Raw genomic sequence first — 8,980 nt, 5'->3', positions numbered from 1 at the left:
CTTCTTTTTGTATCCAAATACAGCTTCTTACATCGCGATTCATCCTGGTTTGATTAGAATGACGAGGAAGTTGTCATATTCCCAAACAGGAAAACTGGGATCACCTGATTTGAAAGTGGGATAACTTCTTCATCCTAATTCCTATGAGAATTATTCCACTTCCTGGTGATTCTCCACTACTTTATGTATCCAAATACAGCTTCTTACATCGCGATTCATCCTGGTTTGATTAGAATGACGAGGAAGTTGTCATATTCCCAAACAGGAAAACTGGGATCACCTGATTTGAAAGTGGGATAACTTCTTCATCCTAATTCCTATGAGATTTATTCCACTTCCTGGTGATTCTCCACTACTTTATGTATCCAAATACAGCTTCTTACATCGCGATTCATCCTGGTTTGATTAGAATGACGAGGAAGTTGTCATATTCCCAAACAGGAAAACTGGGATCACCTGATTTGAAAGTGGGATAACTTCTTCATCCTAATTCCTATGAGAATTATTCCACTTCCTGGTGATTCTCCACTACTTTTGTATCCAAATACAGCTTCTTACATCGCGATTCATCCTGGTTTGATTAGAATGACGAGGAAGTTGTCATATTCCCAAACAGGAAAACTGGGATCACCTGATTTGAAAGTGGGATAACTTCTTCATCCTAATTCCTATGAGATTTATTCCACTTCCTGGTGATTCTCCACTACTTTATGTATCCAAATACAGCTTCTTACATCGCGATTCATCCTGGTTTGATCAGAATGACGAGGAAGTTGTCATATTCCCAAACAGGAAAACTGGGATCACCTGATTTGAAAGTGGGATAACTTCTTCATCCTAATTCCTATGAGATTTATTCCACTTCCTGGTGATTCTCCACTACTTTATGTATCCAAATACAGCTTCATACATCGCGATTCATCCTGGTTTGATTAGAATGACGAGGAAGTTGTCATATTCCCAAACAGGAAAACTGGGATCACCTTTTGAAAGTGGGATAACTTCTTCATCCTAATTCCTATGAGAATTATTCCACTTCCTGGTGATTCTCCACTACTTTTTGTATACAAATACAGCTTCTTACATCGCGATTCATCCTGATTTGATTAGAATGACGAGGAAGTTGTCATATTCCCAAACAGGAAAACTGGGATCACCTGATTTGAAAGTGGGATAACTTCTTCATCCTAATTCCTATGAGATTTATTCAACTTCCTGGTGAATCTCCACTTCTTTATGTATCCAAATACAGCTTCTTACATCGCGATTCATCCTGGTTTGATTAGAATGACGAGGAAGTTGTCATATTCCCAAACAGGAAAACTGGGATCACCTGATTTGAAAGTGGGATAACTTCTTCATCCTAATTCCTATGAGAATTATTCCACTTCCTGGTGATTCTCCACTACTTTATGTATCCAAATACAGCTTCTTACATCGCGATTCATCCTGGTTTGATTAGAATGACGAGGAAGTTGTCATATTCCCAAACAGGAAAACTGGGATCACCTGATTTGAAAGTGGGATAACTTCTTCATCCTAATTCCTATGAGATTTATTCCACTTCCTGGTGATTCTCCACTACTTTATGTATCCAAATACAGCTTCTTACATCGCGATTCATCCTGGTTTGATTAGAATGACGAGGAAGTTGTCATATTCCCAAACAGGAAAACTGGGATCACCTGATTTGAAAGTGGGATAACTTCTTCATCCTAATTCCTATGAGAATTATTCCACTTCCTGGTGATTCTCCACTACTTTTTGTATACAAATACAGCTTCTTACATCGCGATTCATCCTGATTTGATTAGAATGACGAGGAAGTTGTCATATTCCCAAACAGGAAAACTGGGATCACCTGATTTGAAAGTGGGATAACTTCTTCATCCTAATTCCTATGAGATTTATTCCACTTCCTGGTGATTCTCCACTTCTTTATGTATCCAAATACATCTTCTTACATCGCGATTCATCCTGGTTTGATTAGAATGACGAGGAAGAAGTGTCATATTCCCAAACAGGAAAACTGGGATCACCTATTTGAAAGTGGGATAACTTCTTCATCCTAATTCCTATGAGAATTATTCCACTTCCTGGTGATTCTCCACTACTTTTTGTATACAAATACAGCTTCTTACATCGCGATTCATCCTGTTTGATTAGAATGACGAGGAAGTTGTCATATTCCCAAACAGGAAAACTGGGATCACCTGATTTGAAAGTGGGATAACTTCTTCATCCTAATTCCTATGAGATTTATTCCACTTCCTGGTGATTCTCCACTTCTTTATGTATCCAAATACAGCTTCTTACATCGCGATTCATCCTGGTTTGATTAGAATGACGAGGAAGTTGTCATATTCCCAAACAGGAAAACTGGGATCACCTGATTTGAAAGTGGGATAACTTCTTCATCCTAATTCCTATGAGAATTATTCCACTTCCTGGTGATTCTCCACTACTTTATGTATCCAAATACAGCTTCTTACATCGCGATTCATCCTGGTTTGATTAGAATGACGAGGAAGTTGTCATATTCCCAAACAGGAAAACTGGGATCACCTGATTTGAAAGTGGGATAACTTCTTCATCCTAATTCCTATGAGATTTATTCCACTTCCTGGTGATTCTCCACTACTTTATGTATCCAAATACAGCTTCTTACATCGCGATTCATCCTGGTTTGATTAGAATGACGAGGAAGTTGTCATATTCCCAAACAGGAAAACTGGGATCACCTGATTTGAAAGTGGGATAACTTCTTCATCCTAATTCCTATGAGAATTATTCCACTTCCTGGTGATTCTCCACTACTTTTTGTATACAAATACAGCTTCTTACATCGCGATTCATCCTGTTTGATTAGAATGACGAGGAAGTTGTCATATTCCCAAACAGGAAAACTGGGATCACCTGATTTGAAAGTGGGATAACTTCTTCATCCTAATTCCTATGAGATTTATTCCACTTCCTGGTGATTCTCCACTTCTTTATGTATCCAAATACAGCTTCTTACATCGCGATTCATCCTGGTTTGATTAGAATGACGAGGAAGTTGTCATATTCCCAAACAGGAAAACTGGGATCACCTATTTGAAAGTGGGATAACTTCTTCATCCTAATTCCTATGAGAATTATTCCACTTCCTGGTGATTCTCCACTACTTTTTGTATCCAAATACAGCTTCTTACATCGCGATTCATCCTGGTTTGATTAGAATGACGAGGAAGTTGTCATATTCCCAAACAGGAAAACTGGGATCACCTGATTTGAAAGTGGGATAACTTCTTCATCCTAATTCCTATGAGATTTATTCCACTTCCTGGTGATTCTCCACTACTTTATGTATCCAAATACAGCTTCTTACATCGCGATTCATCCTGGTTTGATTAGAATGACGAGGAAGTTGTCATATTCCCAAACAGGAAAACTGGGATCACCTGATTTGAAAGTGGGATAACTTCTTCATCCTAATTCCTATGAGATTTATTCCACTTCCTGGTGATTCTCCACTACTTTATGTATCCAAATACAGCTTCTTACATCGCGATTCATCCTGGTTTGATTAGAATGACGAGGAAGTTGTCATATTCCCAAACAGGAAAACTGGGATCACCTGATTTGAAAGTGGGATAACTTCTTCATCCTAATTCCTATGAGAATTATTCCACTTCCTGGTGATTCTCCACTACTTTTTGTATCCAAATATAGTTCTTACATCGCGATTCATCCTGGTTTGATTAGAATGACGAGGAAGTTGTCATATTCCCAAACAGGAAAACTGGGATCACCTGATTTGAAAGTGGGATAACTTCTTCATCCTAATTCCTATGAGATTTATTCCACTTCCTGGTGATTCTCCACTACTTTATGTATCCAAATACAGCTTCTTACATCGCGATTCATCCTGGTTTGATTAGAATGACGAGGAAGTTGTCATATTCCCAAACAGGAAAACTGGGATCACCTGATTTGAAAGTGGGATAACTTCTTCATCCTAATTCCTATGAGAATTATTCCACTTCCTGGTGATTCTCCACTACTTTTGTATCCAAATATAGCTTCTTACATCGCGATTCATCCTGGTTTGATCAGAATGACGAGGAAGTTGTCATATTCCCAAACAGGAAAACTGGGATCACCTGATTTGAAAGTGGGATAACTTCTTCATCCTAACTCCTATGAGATTTATTCACTTCCTGGTGATTCTCCACTACTTTATGTATCCAAATACAGCTTCTTACATCGCGATTCATCCTGGTTTGATTCAGAATGACGAGGAAGTTGTCATATTCCCAAACAGGAAAACTGGGATCACCTGATTTGAAAGTGGGATAACTTCTTCATCCTAATTCCTATGAGATTTATTCCACTTCCTGGTGATTCTCCACTACTTTATGTATCCAAATACAGCTTCTTACATCGCGATTCATCCTGGTTTGATTAGAATGACGAGGAAGTTGTCATATTCCCAAACAGGAAAACTGGGATCACCTGATTTGAAAGTGGGATAACTTCTTCATCCTAATTCCTATGAGAATTATTCCACTTCCTGGTGATTCTCCACTACTTTTTGTATACAAATACAGCTTCTTACATCGCGATTCATCCTGATTTGATTAGAATGACGAGGAAGTTGTCATATTCCCAAACAGGAAAACTGGGATCACCTGATTTGAAAGTGGGATAACTTCTTCATCCTAATTCCTATGAGATTTATTCAACTTCCTGGTGATTCTCCACTTCTTTATGTATCCAAATACATCTTCTTACATCGCGATTCATCCTGGTTTGATTAGAATGACGAGGAAGTTGTCATATTCCCAAACAGGAAAACTGGGATCACCTGATTTGAAAGTGGGATAACTTCTTCATCCTAATTCCTATGAGAAGTGGGATAACTTCTTCATCCTAATTCCTATGAGAATTATTCCACTTCCTAGTGATTCTCCACTACTTTAAATCCAAATACAGCTTCTTACATCGCGATTCATCCTGATTTGATTAGAATGACGAGGAAGTTGTCATATTCCCAAACAAGAAAACTGGGATCACCTGATTTGAAAGTGGGATAACTTCTTCATCCTAATTCCTATGAGATTTATTCCACTTCCTGGTGATTCTCCACTACTTTATGTATCCAAATACAGCTTCTTACATCGCGATTCATCCTGGTTTGATTAGAATGACGAGGAAGTTGTCATATTCCCAAACAGGAAAACTGGGATCACCTTATTTGAAAGTGGGATAACTTCTTCATCCTAATTCCTATGAGAATTATTCCACTTCCTGGTGATTCTCCACTACTTTTTGTATACAAATACAGCTTCTTACATCGCGATTCATCCTGATTTGATTAGAATGACGAGGAAGTTGTCATATTCCCAAACAGGAAAACTGGGATCACCTGATTTGAAAGTGGGATAACTTCTTCATCCTAATTCCTATGAGATTTATTCCACTTCCTGGTGATTCTCCACTTCTTTATGTATCCAAATACATCTTCTTACATCGCGATTAATCCTGGTTTGATTAGAATGACGAGGAAGTTGTCATATTCCCAAACAGGAAAACTGGGATCACCTTATTTGAAAGTGGGATAACTTCTTCATCCTAATTCCTATGAGAATTATTCCACTTCCTGGTGATTCTCCACTACTTTTTGTATACAAATACAGCTTCTTACATCGCGATTCATCCTGATTTGATTAGAATGACGAGGTAGTTGTCATATTCCCAAACAGGAAAACTGGGATCACCTGATTTGAAAGTGGGATAACTTCTTCATCCTAATTCCTATGAGATTTATTCCACTTCCTGGTGATTCTCCACTAATTTATGTATCCAAATACTGCTTCTTACATCGCGATTCATCCTGGTTTGATTAAAATGACGAGGAAGTTGTCATATTCCCAAACAGGAAAACTGGGATCACCTTATTTGAAAGTGGGATAACTTCTTCATCCTAATTCCTATGAGAATTATTCCACTTCCTGGTGATTCTCCACTACTTTTTGTATACAAATACAGCTTCTTACATCGCGATTCATCCTGATTTGATCAGAATGACGAGGAAGTTGTCATATTCCCAAACAGGAAAACTGGGATCACTCATGACGTGTTTGGAAGGACAAAATGCGAGAAAAGTTATGGAAGAAGTCCATTCTGGATCCTGCGGAAACCATTCCGGTGGAAGGTCACTTGTAGTGAGGATCAGACGCCACATATACTACTGGCCAACGATGATCGGAGATTGTGAGAAATTCGCACGAAAATGCGAAAAATGCCAAAGGCATGCTCCGACCATCCGACAACCAGCAGAAGTTCTTTCTTCCATCACGTCACCGTATCCTTTCATGCGCTAGGCCATGGACATCGTCAGACCCCTTCACAATTCAAAGCAAAAGCGTTTCCTCTTAGTCCTCATTGATTTCTTCTCAAAGTGGGTGGAGGCGGAATCATACGCAAGTATAAAAGATGTCCCAGTTGAAAATTTCATATGGAAAAACATTATCTGTAGACATGGAGTTCCTTTCAAGATCGTAACTGACAACGGATCTCAATTCATCTCCACCAGATTCGAAGCATTCTGCAAAAAATGGAAGATACGATTATACAAATCAACTCCTAGATATCCACAATGCAACGGTCAAGCCGAGACAATCAATAAAACCGTTCTAGATGGACTTAAAAAACTTCTAGACGCTAAAAAAGGCAGGTGGGCAGAGGAACTTGAGGGCGTCCTCTGGTCACCTCGCACGACCCCAAGACGAGCAATGGGAGAAAAGCCTTTTGCCTTTGTGTACGGGACAGAATGCATGATTCCCGCAGAAGTCGAATTTCCCGGCGTCCGAAGAAGATTACTTTCCGAACGAGAAGAGCTCAACAACGCCATGCTCCTAGACAATCTCGACCTCATCAACGAGCATCGGGATCGAGCGCTCGTCCGAATTCAAAATTATCAACATGCAGCCGCAAAATATTATAACTCCGACGTTCGAAATCGCCGATTCAACGAAGGAGATTTAGTTCTGCGCAAAGTCTTCCAAAACACCGCTGAGAGAAACGCAGGAAAACTTGGAGCAAATTGGGAAGGACCCTACAAGATCATAAATGTCGTTCGACTGGGTTCCTACGAGATAGCTAACATGCAAGGCGTAAAAATTCCAAGGACTTGGAACGCAATGCATCTCAAAAAATATAATCACTAAACAAATCGCTTCGCAACCACTTAACTACGAGACGGCTTGATCTCCGAAAGGGGTACGTAGGCAGTTTGTCGAAAGACAAATTCAGCTGTCCCTCTCTCTAAAAAAGGGGGAGAGCGGGTATGTATACGTATACTCGTATACTCCCAAGATTAAAATATCTGACATAGCACTCGATATTTTCAAAACTTTTCCAACGCAACAATACCACAAAACCGCACAATCATCTTTGGTCCACAAATTATATTCGAGTCCTAAAAGAACTCGCAAATTCACCAGTCACTAGGGAAAAATCAACCTTTGGCATTGCGAGACGTCGCAAAAAACGCCTAAGAAACTATTTCCCACCATACATCGCATAGACGAAATCCTGGTCTCAAAAAGAAGGGAACTATCATACGCATTAACATCTTCTCAAACACGTACTTTTCGCGAAGATCCAAACGGTAGAGTCTACCACCAAGTTCGTTGCTGATCACATCGAACTCCCAACGTCCTAAATAGACTAAGCCATCTCACAAAGATGACTCTTATACATCCAACACAAAGGTAATAGCGCTATAAAAGAAATCCGAAATTTTGGTCAGCACTTCCAGGAGACTTAAAAATTGTCCTTGGAGAGATGCTCGATCAAAACCAGACAAGTCATATAAGCCGAGAACCTATCATAGACTTTAAATCGGTATGAAATTAGGTCAAAACTGTAACGGGATACGTAAGTCGAATTAGTCATCGCACCCCCTAAAACCAAAAGTAAACCTAGGTCTTGCCCTAAACCCATCACACTGGTCTTTAACATCTCAAGGTATGATATCAAAGATACGAGATCCTAAACATGCCTCTATGCTTACATTTAACGTCCTCAGATATCCCGCAAAATTAGGATTTTGCGGAAAACTCTCGAAACGGATCACGAATCTAGCATCTCACCGCGGAGAAAGGTATGAGATGACAACTCATAGTCTTCCTTCTACACCATCCAAATAACTCACATTTAAACGCAAACTTTTCATCCATTCATTAAAACCCGCAGAGCGGCAGGGATTCAAAGCCAGAAGCAGCCAGTCCCAAAACATAAACATGGCCATACAAGGCCATAGCAAGTACTAATTCATAACATAAAAAAAATCTCTCAAGCGAGATCGTAACCTTGATCGTCATCTGGAATCTAAACCTCCCCTCCACCCATAGCCTCGTCCAAGCTCGGGGCCGCACCGCCTCCGTTTTCCCCGACCGCAGGATCTTGTCCCTCTGGGTCTTCTGAACACATCGGAAGGAAACACTCGGACTTCTAGTCAGCCAAGATCAGGTCGAAACTCCCGTCCACGGCCGCCCGACCTCCCTTGCAAGCGGATAACCTGGCTTCCTCGGCCTCTAAGGATGAAGGCATTTCACCCTGGAGTACCTGAACCACAGCCATCCCACCATCGATAGTCGCCAGGGCCAAATCCCTGCTCCGAATGCACTCGAGGGAGCACAGAAAGTCGGAGATCTTCGCCAAACGGGCCTGGAACACAACGTGCAGTACACCCTTGGCCTCCTCGATCCCACGGTTCGTCTACCCTTCACCACTTTCAATCTGATGCTGAAGTCAACTTACCTCCAAGGACTTGGTCTTCCTAGCCTTTTTCTCCTTAAGCAAAGAACTCGCCGTCTTCCCAAGGTCCCTCTCGAGCTCCGAAATCTGAACCTCGAGCTTAGACACCTTTGCAGAATGAGAATCCTCGATAGCTTTTAGCATGGCTTCAGACTCAAATAATTTTCCATGC

This window comes from Brassica napus, chromosome C3 (assembly GCF_020379485.1).
Source record: "Brassica napus cultivar Da-Ae chromosome C3, Da-Ae, whole genome shotgun sequence".
NCBI lineage: Eukaryota > Viridiplantae > Streptophyta > Magnoliopsida > Brassicales > Brassicaceae > Brassica > Brassica napus.
Note: the sequence above shows the minus strand (reverse complement) of the source record.